This window comes from Stegodyphus dumicola, chromosome 6, assembly GCF_044657685.1.
Source record: "Stegodyphus dumicola isolate Sdum_Otavi_A_Nest chromosome 6, ASM4465768v1".
Classification (NCBI taxonomy): Eukaryota; Metazoa; Arthropoda; class Arachnida; order Araneae; family Eresidae; genus Stegodyphus; species Stegodyphus dumicola.
In genome coordinates, this window is record NC_140773.1 from 73,448,927 (window position 1) to 73,463,468 (window position 14,542).

Genomic DNA, 14,542 nt, shown 5'->3' on the forward strand with positions numbered 1-14,542 from the left:
TTGACAATTTGCGTGAAATATCTTATTAATAACATGCATCGCAGCTTTGGCATTCGTCATTGTAGGTTAGGTTACTTGAATACAGCAGAATACATGAGGCTATCTGCCAATGGACGGGGATGCCTTCACGGAGGATTTTCTGAGGAAAACTGGCTGTTATTCATGTTACGCAGGGGAAATCCAAGGTAACATCACTTCTTTCTTAAGTTGACATCACTTAAAGAAATGGGTGAAACAAGACGTGTCCTTTACGAGAAGAGACTTGGCCACGCCTACATCACGTGGTGTCACACTATCCCAACATCTTACTTTAGACAACCCTTGAATAACGGGGCATGCTGCACAACAATGGCATTTTGATTCACATATTTGCACATTTTGAGGATTCTATGCGTCCCTCCTCGCAATGAAATGAACCCTTGCTAATAGGTTAAGTCAAATCTCATCTTGCGATGGACGCACTATAATTGCTTTTCAGCAAACTAGGTGACGTCGCACCAGAATACCCTGTGGTATAGAAAAACCACAAAAACGCCCATGCATCTACCTCGTTCGCTGAGATTCGAACACTGGTGAAACTACCGATATTCAGCGGTTCGCAACTAGTGGGGGCTGTTGTAGGGAAATCGCATTTTGTATGCTGCGTTCTGTCAGCACTCATTAACATCCGAAAAAGAATCTTCGATTTTCACATCTTCATCACTCAGAATTTCACATGTAAAAACATCATCGTCTCGTCTTTAAAAGAATTATGTTTCACATTTTAAAAATACAGACGTTCCTTTTTTTTTTTCCTAGCCATTTTAGTGATAAGCATATCTTCACTTTTATCTTCCTCTTCGACACCGTTTGCTAGGGCAGCGTGCCGAAAATAATTTCAGATCACTGATTTTGTAACACCCCCATCAGTGGTCGCATGGAAGTGAGAAAAGAAGGCGCCAACAAAGGAGGTGTTGGGTAACCCCTCTTTACCTTCTGTAAAAAGGCGTTGGCCAACCCCGCACTAAAAAAAATAAAACGAAAAAAATCACATTTTGGTTATTTTTTGGTAACTTGCAACAGAGATTTTGATTATGAATTTGTTTTATAACATTCTAAGCTACTGGACTACAAAAATATAGATTTTAGCTAAATGTTTGTGTTTTGCGTAAAGAATGAAAAATACCTTACGTTATCCTTAAAATATCAGAATATCGCAAAAATATTACGCGGTTTAAACCTCAATTTCCTTACAACTAAGTGATATATGAGTGAAAATTTGTATAATATATACATTTATATATTTTTAATTACTTATATAATATATGTATTTGTGAATTTAGATAAATTAGTCGTTTTAAAAAATTGAACCGATGTTATGTAGAGTAACGCAATCAAGATTGCGATCTCATGACTGTGAGGTTAATGTGAAATGCCTAGTTGTTACTTATTATATAATCAGAAAACTGTTAAGCTGGGTAAAATCGTTAAGACAAGTATTGAATGCTTTCCCAAAATATATTTACTAGAAAATTTGAATTTGATAATGAATGTATCCCCCCCCCAAAAAAAAAGTCAAAAGTTTGAAACTTGGTGGCTAAATATAAATATAAAATTTTGCATGTTGAAATATTTAATTAGGCACATAGGTCAAGTTACGTTTTTTAAATAGGATAAGGCATGCAAAGGCTGTCTGTCTAAAGGGAGAGATACCTTCGTGGAGGAATTTCGAAATAAAACTGCTCTTAAGTCCAACTTCTACGAGTAGTCGAATGGTTAAGATCACTGAATATCGCTGTTTCGATCCGGGTTTCAACCTAGGCAGATGAGGCTAGCTGCATGGCTATTTTTCGCGGTTTGTTCCCTATCTATACTATGAATAAAAGCCAGTTTCCCTTAAAAGTATTCCAATTAAATTTAACGAAGGCATCCCTCTATTTAGGGAGATAATGTGGGCTTTTCCATATTAAAATAACCTAATCTTAATCTATAATAAGTCGCTAAGACTTTTCTAGCTCTAGCATTGCATCAAGAAGCGAAAAGTTTAATCTAAATGTTGTTGAACTTCTCCAAATTTTGTTGATCAACTGCTTTCTGTTACGGCAATTGAAGCTCTTATTATGCTGTTATCACATCTATAGACGCGCGCGCTTACCCGGGACAATTCCGAGAAACGAGATTCTAGTAGTACGGCTTTAAACGGCAGGCTTCCGAGAAATGTTTCGTCTAGCTAGGAGGAACGTGTCCCGGCTACTAGCAACATTTTAAAACTTTTCCCAAAATGTTCCGGCTGGAGACGTGTTCCTCGAACGTTCAACCAATCAGACGAAAGGTCAGCTTCTGAAGGATCACGGGTAACTTTCAATATGGCGATGGCTCTCACTGTGAAGTGATGGACGGTGGAAATAGAGGCCGATTTAATTATTGCTGTTTTGTTGTAATACAACTGCCTGAGTCATTTTTTAAATGTGTATATATTCATTAAATATATAATCGTGGAAATTTCAGAGTTGACAGTATTTTACGACGTTCTTGCATTTCGGATTTGTTTACAAATTGTTCGTAGCCAAAAGTTCGCCAAATTTGTCGTATTTCGTGCTGATCGTGTATTATAACACTGTTATATAATAGAATTTTATTTCTTAAATTTGAATAATTTTTTAAAATCCGTTTGTATATGCGCGGAACTGCACAATCAGTGACACATTTTAAACAGCATAAAAGATGCATAAAAAAGAAAAGCATAGCTTATGTAATAATGAGAATACTCACTAAATTTGTCTATTATTTTCATGTTATTAATGAAATACTTTTTGAATTATAAATACATTAGAAACTATACTTTTATTGTAAATGCTACATATTGAAACATTGAAAATTTATGGATTTATTATTATGCATGATGAAAAACATTTGTATATACATTCATTAATATAAATCTTATTCATTACATTAATACTAATAAATATATACTAACAACTTCTAAAACATTGCATCTCTCTATCTGTATGTAAATATATGACTTATTAGATGTGTGTATATATATATGTATGTATGAATACAAAAATGAACATTGCCAAGAAGTTTATTTGAAGTTACTTTTGATTCAGATAACGATTATGTAATTGGCAGCAACTATAGTTATCAGTTCTTTGCAAATTATTATGGGTATGTAATAATCAGTTGAAAAATAATTGATGAGTATTTGAGTACTAAAGAGTGTACACATTTTGTTATTGGGTTAATTCATAATTATATCATACGTATGATCTACGTAATAAAAACATGACTAATAAATAATAAGAAATGTAACAGCTGTGCATTTATAACATTTGATTACTTAAAACAGCGCCCAACTGATTATCACCTTCATGTCTGTTTACATAATGAATTGCACTTTCCAATTAAGTGCACGGGCCTACTAGTGGCCGAAGCGTCGTTGAACACTGGTAGTTGTGTCTCAGGTTAGAATGCCGCGAACGGGCTGGCTACATGACGTTTCCTTCGTTTGCCCCATTTGTAACTGGTATACGAGCCAGTTTTAAAAAAATCTTCTACAAAGGGATCCCTCCTGTTGTTATCCCTCGAGGCTTTGCGGTAATCACATAAAGCCAACTGAGCCCACCAGCGGCCGAGCGGTAAAGTCGCTGAACACTGGTAGTTCGGTCCGAGGTTCGAATCCCGCGAACGGGCTGGCTGCATGGACGCTTTCGTGGTTTTACCCATGTGTAACGTGTATACGAGCCAGTTTCCCTTAGAAAGTCCTCCCCGAAGGCATCCCTTCCCTTAGGCAGATAGCCCTAGTATGCTTTGCTGTAATCTCAATAAACCAAACCATAAAACAAACTCATGATGTGAACACCTAATTTCTAGAGTTGGTATAATTAATGTGTTTTAGGTATATTACCGAGTGTTCTATTGGACAGTAAACAACTCGCACATGTTTGATTGCTCATGTATTCATATGCTTTATTTGATCTTCATTTTGCTGAATAGTATCTGCTGGCTGTGAGGAGGTAAATATCAGCCATATAGATTTTTGTCATTTGAATGGACAGAACAGTAATTATGAGCCATAAAGTTAGTCAGAAAATGCTTTCACCAGGTCACAAATTTTCCAGTGAGCCATCAAATTTTCATTGAAATGCAGACAACGGAAAATACACATAAGCGATGTGTGATAAATAGACTTATCCAGCACATGTTTTTAAACTATTCTTAGGTGTATACAGAATTTGGCTATTACTAATGTAATTGATTGCTATAACCAGAAATGTGTTTATCTGTTACATGAAGTGCCAGAGCGGAGATCAAAGAGATTAACTTGATAGCAATCACCTTTCAATTATCTTCCATTACTAACAATAAAGTTTAAAACGAAAAGCGTGTGAGCGATACAAAACAAAACGAAGAAGCGAATGTCACTTGAAAGGAAACGTCACTTTCGAAAATCTGAGCGATAACTGATTCTTGTTTGGCTTTCAGCTTGTTTGCCAAGTGAAGATGGTAACCCTATTTCGCCAAAGGCCGTTTCTCAGAACTGTTGCTACAAACGTTTTGTCCCGGCAACAAACAGCTAATGTGATAACGGCTTAAATCGGGCTTGATCCGTAGGTTGGAGGTTGCATTTGGGGGGGGGGCAAGAAAATATAAGTTTCCAACTCCTCTGTGTGCAATACAATTGTCAACCAAAAGTAGAATCTGCCGCTTTTAACGAAAGTTCTTCATCCCATTTTCGCAGCATTTATCAAAGACTTCTTACATTATTTATACAGTTTTCGATTTGTATAGGAAATGGGGAGAATTTTTGCACTTTATTTAAGCATCCTAGCTTTTGAGAATTCCTAGTCCCCCGAAAGCCTGCGACGTTCACTGCCACTCATTCTGGCACATAAGAACTGAGATTCACACTTTTGACAATTTTCCATTACTGTATCTTTGATCCTTACATTTTAACGTTTCGTTTGGCATTGACTTGTGGAGCAGTTTAGCTTCATCGGCGTTGAAAATGTCTTTTCCGACTTAGTAAAACGAGATATCATCTCAAACTCATTATATTGCTTTATTTCTTGACATAAAATTTTGAAACTCGCGTATTCAAGTTTTCCTGAAGAAATATTATTCCGCTTCTTCTTAAACCTATTCAATCAGCTCGCTTTGAAATCCTTGAGTTTGTTAATCAAAAATTCGTTAAAGTTTTACAAAATATGAAATCGATAATAAAACAAATTCTAAATTTCAAATTTGATCTTTTGATCTTCCACATGCCCATATTCGTAGGAGGATTACGTCATTCAAAATTCGATGGCTCTATGTACCGTTGTTTTATCACAATGCGAGAAATATACATACATTTATGCAGATTTTTCATTATTTAATTTCTTCAAATATAATGCAGGACTCTAACATTTGGTGGCAACAGTTTGAAAAGTGAAACGGACATTTATAGTGATTCAGTGCAAAATCGCAAAACGAAAACAATAGTCCTTCAGGGACAAAAAGGTTTGGCAGACTTATTCGTTTTTAACTGAAGCATTTTTTTGAATGGTTAATAGTTCACAGTATTTCTTCTATATTTACAATGCTTGGTCTTTCTCAGCTTTTTCCTTGTATGCAAATTTTTCCTGTGAGCAGAGATTATTGAGTCTCTATTTTCCACATGGTACCAGTCGTAGAATTAGATAAATTATATTCTTGCAAATATCGACTTGGTTACATGTATCCATTTTTCGAAAAATCCTCGCCTTATCTTAAATGTAAAACTCTTTGCAAGCTTTGAAATATTTGACGCAGAAAATTTTCGTTAAAACAGATTGAAAAGAGTTAGGTCAAAGAATACTTAGAAAAGGAAAATAATTTCGACACTAATATCTTGTATCCAGTGTCCAATGAAAACTCGTTAAATTTTCTCAAGACGTATATGGCTGCAGAACAAAGGCCAGTATGCCAAATATCTTACAAAAATTCTAAAGATTGCAAAAATGTCTGTTCAGAAGGAAGAATTCGGAAAACATTTTTAATTCTACAACAGCGATAAATATTCCGATTTCCTAAAAGATGAATCTGTTGTTGTGGCTTATCTCTCTTGTCTGACAGTAGCATCAGAATTCATCCTGGCAAGGAGAGCAAGATTCCACCTGTCTTTGGCAAGAGCCTTGAGCACCATACAGGTGACAGTACGACTTTGCTCAGTTCCGCCCCAATTTTTATGTAGAGCACTTCTGAGGGGTATCCAAGAGTCTCCCACCCCTCTTTCCCTACCACAGCCTATCGAAAGGACTTTCGTCTCGCCGCGTATTTAGAATGCTTCCATTCCACACAAACACTGCACATATACAAACATCCATGCCTTCTCCGGGATTTGAACCCGGGCCCTTCGATGCCGCAGTAGGCTTCCCTAACCACTATACCGTCTGGGTGGAAGATGGATCTCTTGTGAAACCCGAAGCTCAAAAGGATCTGTCCACTTTTTTCTTTTCGTTAAATAGCAAAAATTTCAAAAGCTTCATCACTATGTCGACCTTGAACAGACCTCTATCTGGCATTCAAAGAATTTTAATGGAATCAAAGAACACCTTCAAGTTCTTTGATTTAATGGTCAGTACTTGTGACAATATAGTCTACTAGTAAATATGCCTATTATACTATGTTCTTGTTTTATAAGAATCGGGTATTACGTCAGCCTCGCATAGGCTTTGTTTGGAACCGAAAAATAGATAGGATGCAAAATAAAAGAACGGTAATGTGTGAAAGGTTAGGTTAACCAAGTAAGCAACTCGAGGGCTATCTGCCTGTGGGGAAAAATATCTTTATAGACGAGTTTTTAGAGGAATTTGGCTCGTATACACGTTACACATGAGATAAACCATAAAAAATTCCATATGCCAGGATTTGAAGTCGTTTGGTTTGGTTTACGTGATTACGACAAAGCCTCGAGTGCTATCTGCCTAAGGGAAGGGATGTGCCTTCGTGGAAGACTTTCTAAGGGAAACTGGCTTACATACACGTTGCACACGAGGAAAACCCAGTGTAATACACAGGATTAAAAAGTGATTTTGAACCCGGATCGAACTACCTATGTTTAACGACTTTATCGCTCTGCCACTAGTGGATTCCAGTAAGGCAAAAGTGTTTTTCACTATACTAATAGTCACACAGGTAATTTTGAAATTTTCTGTTTTTTCATTTAAAATTTGCAGGATGCGATGTTCATACATTTCGAAGCTTAATACAGCGCATTAATAGCTTTAAATATATAGGAAATTGGCTGGAGCTGAAAGATTCATTCGTTATATCCAGGGGCTCGTTATAAACTGTTCTTGCTCTGGCGGAGTTTGACTGCAGCTGAAATCTTATAAAATTTGGCAAGACTGAGGGAGTAATAAACTGCTGGCTATCCAAAATGCAACACCATGAAGGAAGTATCCAAACATCATGAAATTTTCATTATGTGTGTACCGCGATGGAATATGCAAATGATTATTATTTCCGCGCGTGCACATCATGGGCAACAGCAACGCGCCTTACAATCCGTGTATAAAGCGAGGAAAGATTGCCGTTTTGGGGAATAATGTGAATCGTTCTCTCGTAATATATTTTGTGCCTGCCCCTTCGGTATGCCTCGTAGAAAAACACGAACATCAGTTGAGCACGCATCAGAGTTCAACCGAGGCAGAATCTCTGCATACAGAGATTGCGGATTATCCTCCGTTTAATATCGTGAAATCGGTCATGGTGTCGGATGTAGCCAAGTACATGCAAATATGGAATCGGTGGATGCAGCAGGAAACGATTGACGGACAGGACCAATTGCAAACGCCTTCTCGTACCACTCCGTGGGAAGATAGGCTTATTGTGCGCGTGGTTCTGATGGATCGCATTGCGCACATTTACAACCATATCACAGCGAATGCAATCTGTAGCATAATAATTGGTGTCTTGCATGAACAGTTCGTCGTTGTTTGCAGTACAGTGGCCTGTCCGTTAGGTATCCATTGCTTCGCTTACCTTTAAACCACAGGCGTTTGCAGTGGTGCACTGAACATCTGAATGGTGTGGCACTGTTTTCGGGCGAATGACTTGCAGTACCACGATGGTCTGCAGGTGAAACGAATCTTCTGCCTGCTGTACCATGATGGTTGGATTAGAGTTTGGAGGCACCGTGGAGAGAGGCTGCTCAACTGTTATGTATGCATCGTCATACTCGTCCCGCAACACCTTAGTACGCATTATCGGTACAATTGCCAGCCAATGTTTCTCTGAGTTTTCCAGCCTCTTCTCTTTTCTTATCTTCAAGGCTTGCCTGCAGCCACATTTCAACAGGACAATGCGCAACCACACGTTACAATCAATGTTCAAGCTTTCTTTTTAGTCCACCATAGTGCATTGCTACCTTGGTACCTGGCCTGCCCGTTCTTCAGATCTATCGCCCATCGAACATATCTAGTGAATGACTCGAGAACATGCCGGACCCGCAGGTACACCAGATGAATTTTAGCTACGTGTGGAGGGTTGCCGTTCCTCAGCAATACTTCCGAAGCCTCTTTCACACAATTCCGCGTCGTGTAGCAGCTGTTATTGACGAACGGAGAGGCAACACTCATTACTGATTTTCTAGTTTTCTCACCTGAAAAAGACTATATTCCAAAGCAATTAACATTACTACTGTATGTAATCTTTGAAAACAATTTGGCTGTGATTTCTCTTGTCTCTCTTTGTGTTGCACTTCGGACGGCCAGCGGTGTAGTTTCAGCTGTATGTTGACAGGTTGTGAGCGGCTAAGTAGCTAAAGCTGAGAAATTTCTCAAATTCATCTTGGATTCGCTTCCAGGCTACTTAATGGGATAGCTGCGTGTGAAATGAGATCTTCATGAATGCATCCTTCTCATAGGCAGCTTTAAGTTCTCTGCTGTGATTTATTAACCGTTGTAAATCGAATTTGCAGGAATCCAGACACAAAACCATAATCATTTTGGCTTTATAATTTAGTGTTTGGATCTTTATTCGTAGTAGTATAAGAACTGGCTGCTTGGAACTGTTCATTGTTATTATTATTATTTTTCTTTGTATTAGAAAGTCTTAGAAAGGCTACCTTCGTAAAACGGCCAGTCGATAGCTATGTGAAGAAAAACCATTCATAAATGCTAGTTCATGCTGCATTCAGTTCCTTCAATTAAACGAATTTTCTGCGTTGAATTTTAGTATTTTCCTCTTGTGCCATGTAATTATAAGTGTGTTTTCCCGTAGAGAGTCCTTCGCGAAGTCATCCTCATCGTCGGAGTGCTTCATCATAATGAATAATTATTTTAAATCCGATAATGCAATGTTCTTTTAACCTTCAAGATGGTATATCGCTTTTCTCGTCTTGAAATGCTTTCAAACCTTTTAATTTTTATTAACTTTTTAACAGAGGAAGAATTTACTCAACTTGTATGCAGTTTGTATTTGGAACTAGTCGGAAAATAAAAGTACTAAAGTAACTTCTTGTGAAATATCTAAATTAGCAGAATAAATGGAATTTAATTTGGACTGAATTTCAGTTATATGCTGTCTTCATTCTTATTTAATGTTACAAAAAGTGTAGAATTAAAGATTCAGTTCATATTTTGAATTTGTTTATATTAGAATTTCGATAATGTTTTCTTGATAAGCTGAATGTATTTGCGTATTTTTCCCCCCTCCTCCTTCTTCTGTCTTCAGTTTCGGTTTATGGAAATTCTACTGTAATTAAAAAACTTTCCGCGATGTCGTTTATAATTTACAAGCAGTTTCAAAAGCTTGTACTGTAGATTTTTTTTTTTTTTTTTTTTTTTTTTTTTTTTTTTTTAAGTTTACGGAATTGTAATTTTAAGTAATATTTAGAACTTATTATGTATTTATTCACTGCATTCCATTCCCTGATGGTAAAAATAGTATTTTAAGAATTCGTCACGTACTGATGCTCAGAAATGATTTTCTTCAGCTTCAATTTTTTTTCTTCTGCTGTTCAGTTGAAAAATACGCTTGATATTCAACTATGTTTTCTGCAACATATAAAATTACAATTACATACAATTCTACAGCATTTAATAGCATAAACACTTAAAAAATTGAAATATATGTATCTTCAGATTAACGAAATTTTCTAAACTAGGAAATAGGATGAGCACAAAAGTTACCAAAGCAGATGTTCATGAAAAGCTGTCTACGGCTATTTTCTAAGTGTACATCCTGCACTGTGGGGAGAGTGAAACAGATATTATTCGTAATTGTACTTTTTTGCGTGGATTGGAATAATCACCTGCCTATATATCTTGAGTTGCTTTCTAACGAAAAGCTATTGCGTTTTGAACGTATTCTATTCTCCTTTAAATTCCGTTGTATTTGGTCGTTAAATATTTCTTTTGGTTTCAGAAATTAGGATATGTGGAGATAACTGAATTATTTTGCTCAGTTTCAAAATTAGTCTTTTTAGTTCGGGCGCTCTCAATTATGGGGGACACCCTTCTGGGGGGAGGAATGCAGTTAGCCTTTTAGTTACCTGTTGTTTATTTTTAGCTTATGAATATAAAAAACTGCTTTTATTCATATTTTGGTATTTATCAACATTTTCTATACTTTTTCTTATTTAATAAATAAAACACATTAAAAAACTAATCTAAATAAAGGTATAGGTATTTTTCGAGTTTGGTAAGGAGGCGGAATGATCAATGGCAAAATAGGTGCGGGAGCCCCCCCCCCAAAAAAAAAATTGATAACTTCTGCTTTAGTTATTGGAGGAGTTAAAGCAACAAGAATCAGGTAATATTCGTGAATTTGCAGAACTCCTTTCGAAATTTTAAATATAGTACCTCCTTCAACTTCAGTCTTTGCACTCTGCGGCTGAGATTTTATATTAAAACCTCCGAAGTTTATCTTGCAATTTTATGAATTCTACATTCATTCTTATTGCTTTAATTCTTACAGTAATCGTTATTCAACATATTATAACTCATTGCTTTAGTTGTTTGCAACATTCTAATGACGAGAAGTATTTTTCATGTTTAAGAATGGATGTCAATGTAATGGACGCTTACATAGATTTACAAAAAAACACGATTAATTAATTTATCAATTATTGCACTCTGAGCGCAATCAATCGCAGTAAGTCAATGAGTTTACGTGCTTTGTTATAATCGACACTAGTCAAAACAAGCAGAATGAATGCAGTAAACAGTAGAAGGCATAATTGCAATTCATCCAATCAGTTAGCATGTAAATTCGATAAAGTTAGCAAAAGCGAATTTTTTAATATATTTTTTCATTTGAAAACATTTGACTATTAGGGAGGCGTCAGATGTTTAAATAGTGTTTGACTTTTCCATCTGATCTTGTAGCATTTTTTTACGTCTGTCAAAAGCTTACTTTATCAAAAATTCGTCTAGACTTCGGAGCTTCGTTCTGTGGCAGAATACAGCATCAGATAAAGTTTCTTTTAGCATACATAGTGTGAAAAGAAATTCGCACAGTCGGTTTTCTAATCTTTGACAATTTTCGAATTTTAAACTAGATCAGAGTATCTATACGAGAGAACGAAAAGAGATCTTGTCCTTAATTAGTTAATCTTTTATTGAATATTACAAAAGGATTCGGTTTGATTTAATTTAATAATGGAAAAGCATGTGAGGGCTATCTGAGGAAAGAGGATTTTCTGAATGAAACTGGCTCTTATCCACATTACGCATGGGAAAAACGATTAAAACGCTGATCTAGCTAGACCGGTCAAACTATCAACTGTTCCCCGAGTCAAACTATCAATGTTCAGCGATTTTTCCACTCAGCCGCTGGTAAGCCCCTCGAAAAAGGGAATTATATTATTTAATTTAAATATGATGCTAAATTTTAATAAATCTTAAAAATATATTAATTCCTAAAATTATACTGTTTCTCAAAATGAACAGTATTTTAATACTTTTGTAGAGACATTAGGTTATTTTTAGGAAGCAGGGAAGATGAAAAGTAAGCAATCGCCTTCGCCGGGAATCGAACCACGGACCTCTGAAATACCGGCTCAGTGTGCTGACCACTACACCACGGGCGACTGGGGTTTTTAGGGGACCCAATCGCCAAATCCTGGGTGAGGAGAATCATCATCCAAACCCTTTTAATTCGGGCGCCACCGTAAAGACATTAGGTTATTTTTAGGAAGCAGGCAAGAGAAAAAATTAGCAATCGCCTTCGTTGGGAATCGAACCGCGGACCTCTGAAATGCCGGCTCAGTGTGCTGACCACGAAGGCACGCTAGGAAGGCGGGAGAAATACCTTATACTTTATTAAAATGTTACTGATGTCGAAGTCTGAAGAATATACGTTTTAATTACTGTTTATGTTATAGTTACTGCTTTTAGCAAATTAAACAGTATTACCGAATTTAAAACAAACTACCGTTTGCAGATTAGCAGCAATATATATATGTTACGGTGAAACACCGAAATCTGGAGAATGTCGACTTTCACCGGTGAATGTTGAATATATAAGAATATTATATTTCCTTCTCCGTAATTCATTCGCGAAAAAACGCACTTGAGACTCAGAATAAGAACTTAAAACACATAGTACATTCAAAATGAGAAAGGAAAATAATAGAAGTTATAAACTTACCAAATTATGTGATTCAAATCTTTTTTATTGCAACAACTTAAACTATTATAACACTTTGAATTGCACAAGAGGCCCTTGCTTTTACAACTGCATTTATTTGTGGAACACTTCCTTTTGGAATGGCAGCATGTGCATATACCCCTCTCTTTTCGACCTACACCAGAACATATCTGTGATTGTCGACATCTTGTCATTTTCTTTTGTTGCATTTGTTTTCCAGAATATGACAAAATTTTAAATATTCTTCCATCTGACTCCTGTTTTGAAATAATTAGTATATTGTGTGTCGTAGCATGCTGTTAGATACATAAATACCATTAAATCATACATTTTTTCATATAGTAATTAAATGAAATTATTATAACTAATTGTATTTTCATCAGACATAAAAGTGAATAATTTAAAATTAATTCTTTTATTGGTGGAAATCTTCTATAAAATTATTTGAAATTCATTCTTGTTGGAAATTCGTTCATTCTACTAACTATATTTAACTGCTTATGCTGTTTCTGAATAGTGTGTTATAAACTTCACTTAGCATTTCCTTCAGTTTATTTTATATTGAAGTAATAAAACAATATTTTTATGAAAAATTATATTTTTAGTTTGAACAGTCATAATATTTAATCGAGTGAAATTACTTCTTTTATTAGCTGCTATATATGCTAGCATGTTCTTCTTTACATTTTTTATTTTTAAATAACAGGAGCTTGTAGATTTTCGGTGAGGGTCCGAATGTACAAGAATGTAAAGAAATATTCGAACTTTCACCGACGTATTTGGTGAATGTTGACATTCTCCGGTGAAAGTCGACATTCTCCAATTTCGGTTTTTCACGGTAACATATATACATATACGAGTAAATGATTAATCATTTGTATGAGGCGGCCGAGTAGTAAAGCCGCTGAATACTGGTAGCTGGCTGCATAGGCGTTTTCGTGGTGTTCCTCATGTGTAACTTGTATACGGAGCAGTTTGCTTCAGAAAGACCTCCGCGAAGGTATCCCTCTCTTTAGGCAGATAGCCCTCGTCTATCTGCCTAAAGATGTTGTCTAAATATATAAATATATTTTGTTGAATAAACCAACCAATCATTTACGTAAAGTAGAGAACAGTATCATTTAATTCAATCGCATCGCGCATATCGAATTTGTGTTAAGGCTGGTTTTCTGCATGTTTGTTTTTGATATAAAACATCTGTGCTCTTAGAGAAGACTGTTAATATTTACATATCAACATGATAAAAGCCAGGATAAGATCCTCAGGATGGAAATTCATATTTTTTCTCCCATAATGCATACACACATTCTAAGAAGAGAAGATTTAAAAACTTAAATATAAATATTTTTGCTTCTATCACATTTTCATTTTAAAACTAAAAATTAACGGAAGTTCTGGAACTGTTCTAATTATAGCCACATTTAGGGTAAATGATTTCTGTTTTATTATTATTGCAAAGGCACTTGATTATATACATCACTGGATAATTTCTGTTAAATTAAAAGAGCGGGATATTTTTTTTTTTTTTTTTACTATTAATCTTGTCTATGTGATTTGTTCAAATCATTAGTATCTTGTGTTCGCAAAGTCTGTCTTTGATTCCTGTTTGATTTCCTGTGTTTCTAATACCTATGATTGTATTGCAGAAAAACGGCGTCTGTAATTTATCAGTATGAAAGTTTTCTGGAGAGACAGAAGAAACGAAAATACGAGATCCTCAGCATTCTCTATAATTTTCCCCAAGTTTTTTAATAATCAGTTTCCTTGAAACTGTTCGCTGCAAAGATATTCTAAATAGGCATGCAGCTGTGGAGTATTTTACCATAATTATTCAGATTCGTTTCCCTAGACCAAAACTACTTTTATGTTTTGTGGAAACAAGAGTTCAATGATAATAATTACTTTCCAAAATTCACTGCAACATTTTGAGATAATAATTATTTGA

General features: G+C 35.6%; 1 protein-coding gene across 6 annotated transcripts in view; it reads left to right on the top strand.

The window, feature by feature from the left end:
• The window catches only part of LOC118193334 (uncharacterized), a 179,691-nt gene that overhangs the window by 63,069 nt on the left and 102,080 nt on the right, over positions 1–14,542 (top strand). The window lies entirely within an intron of this gene.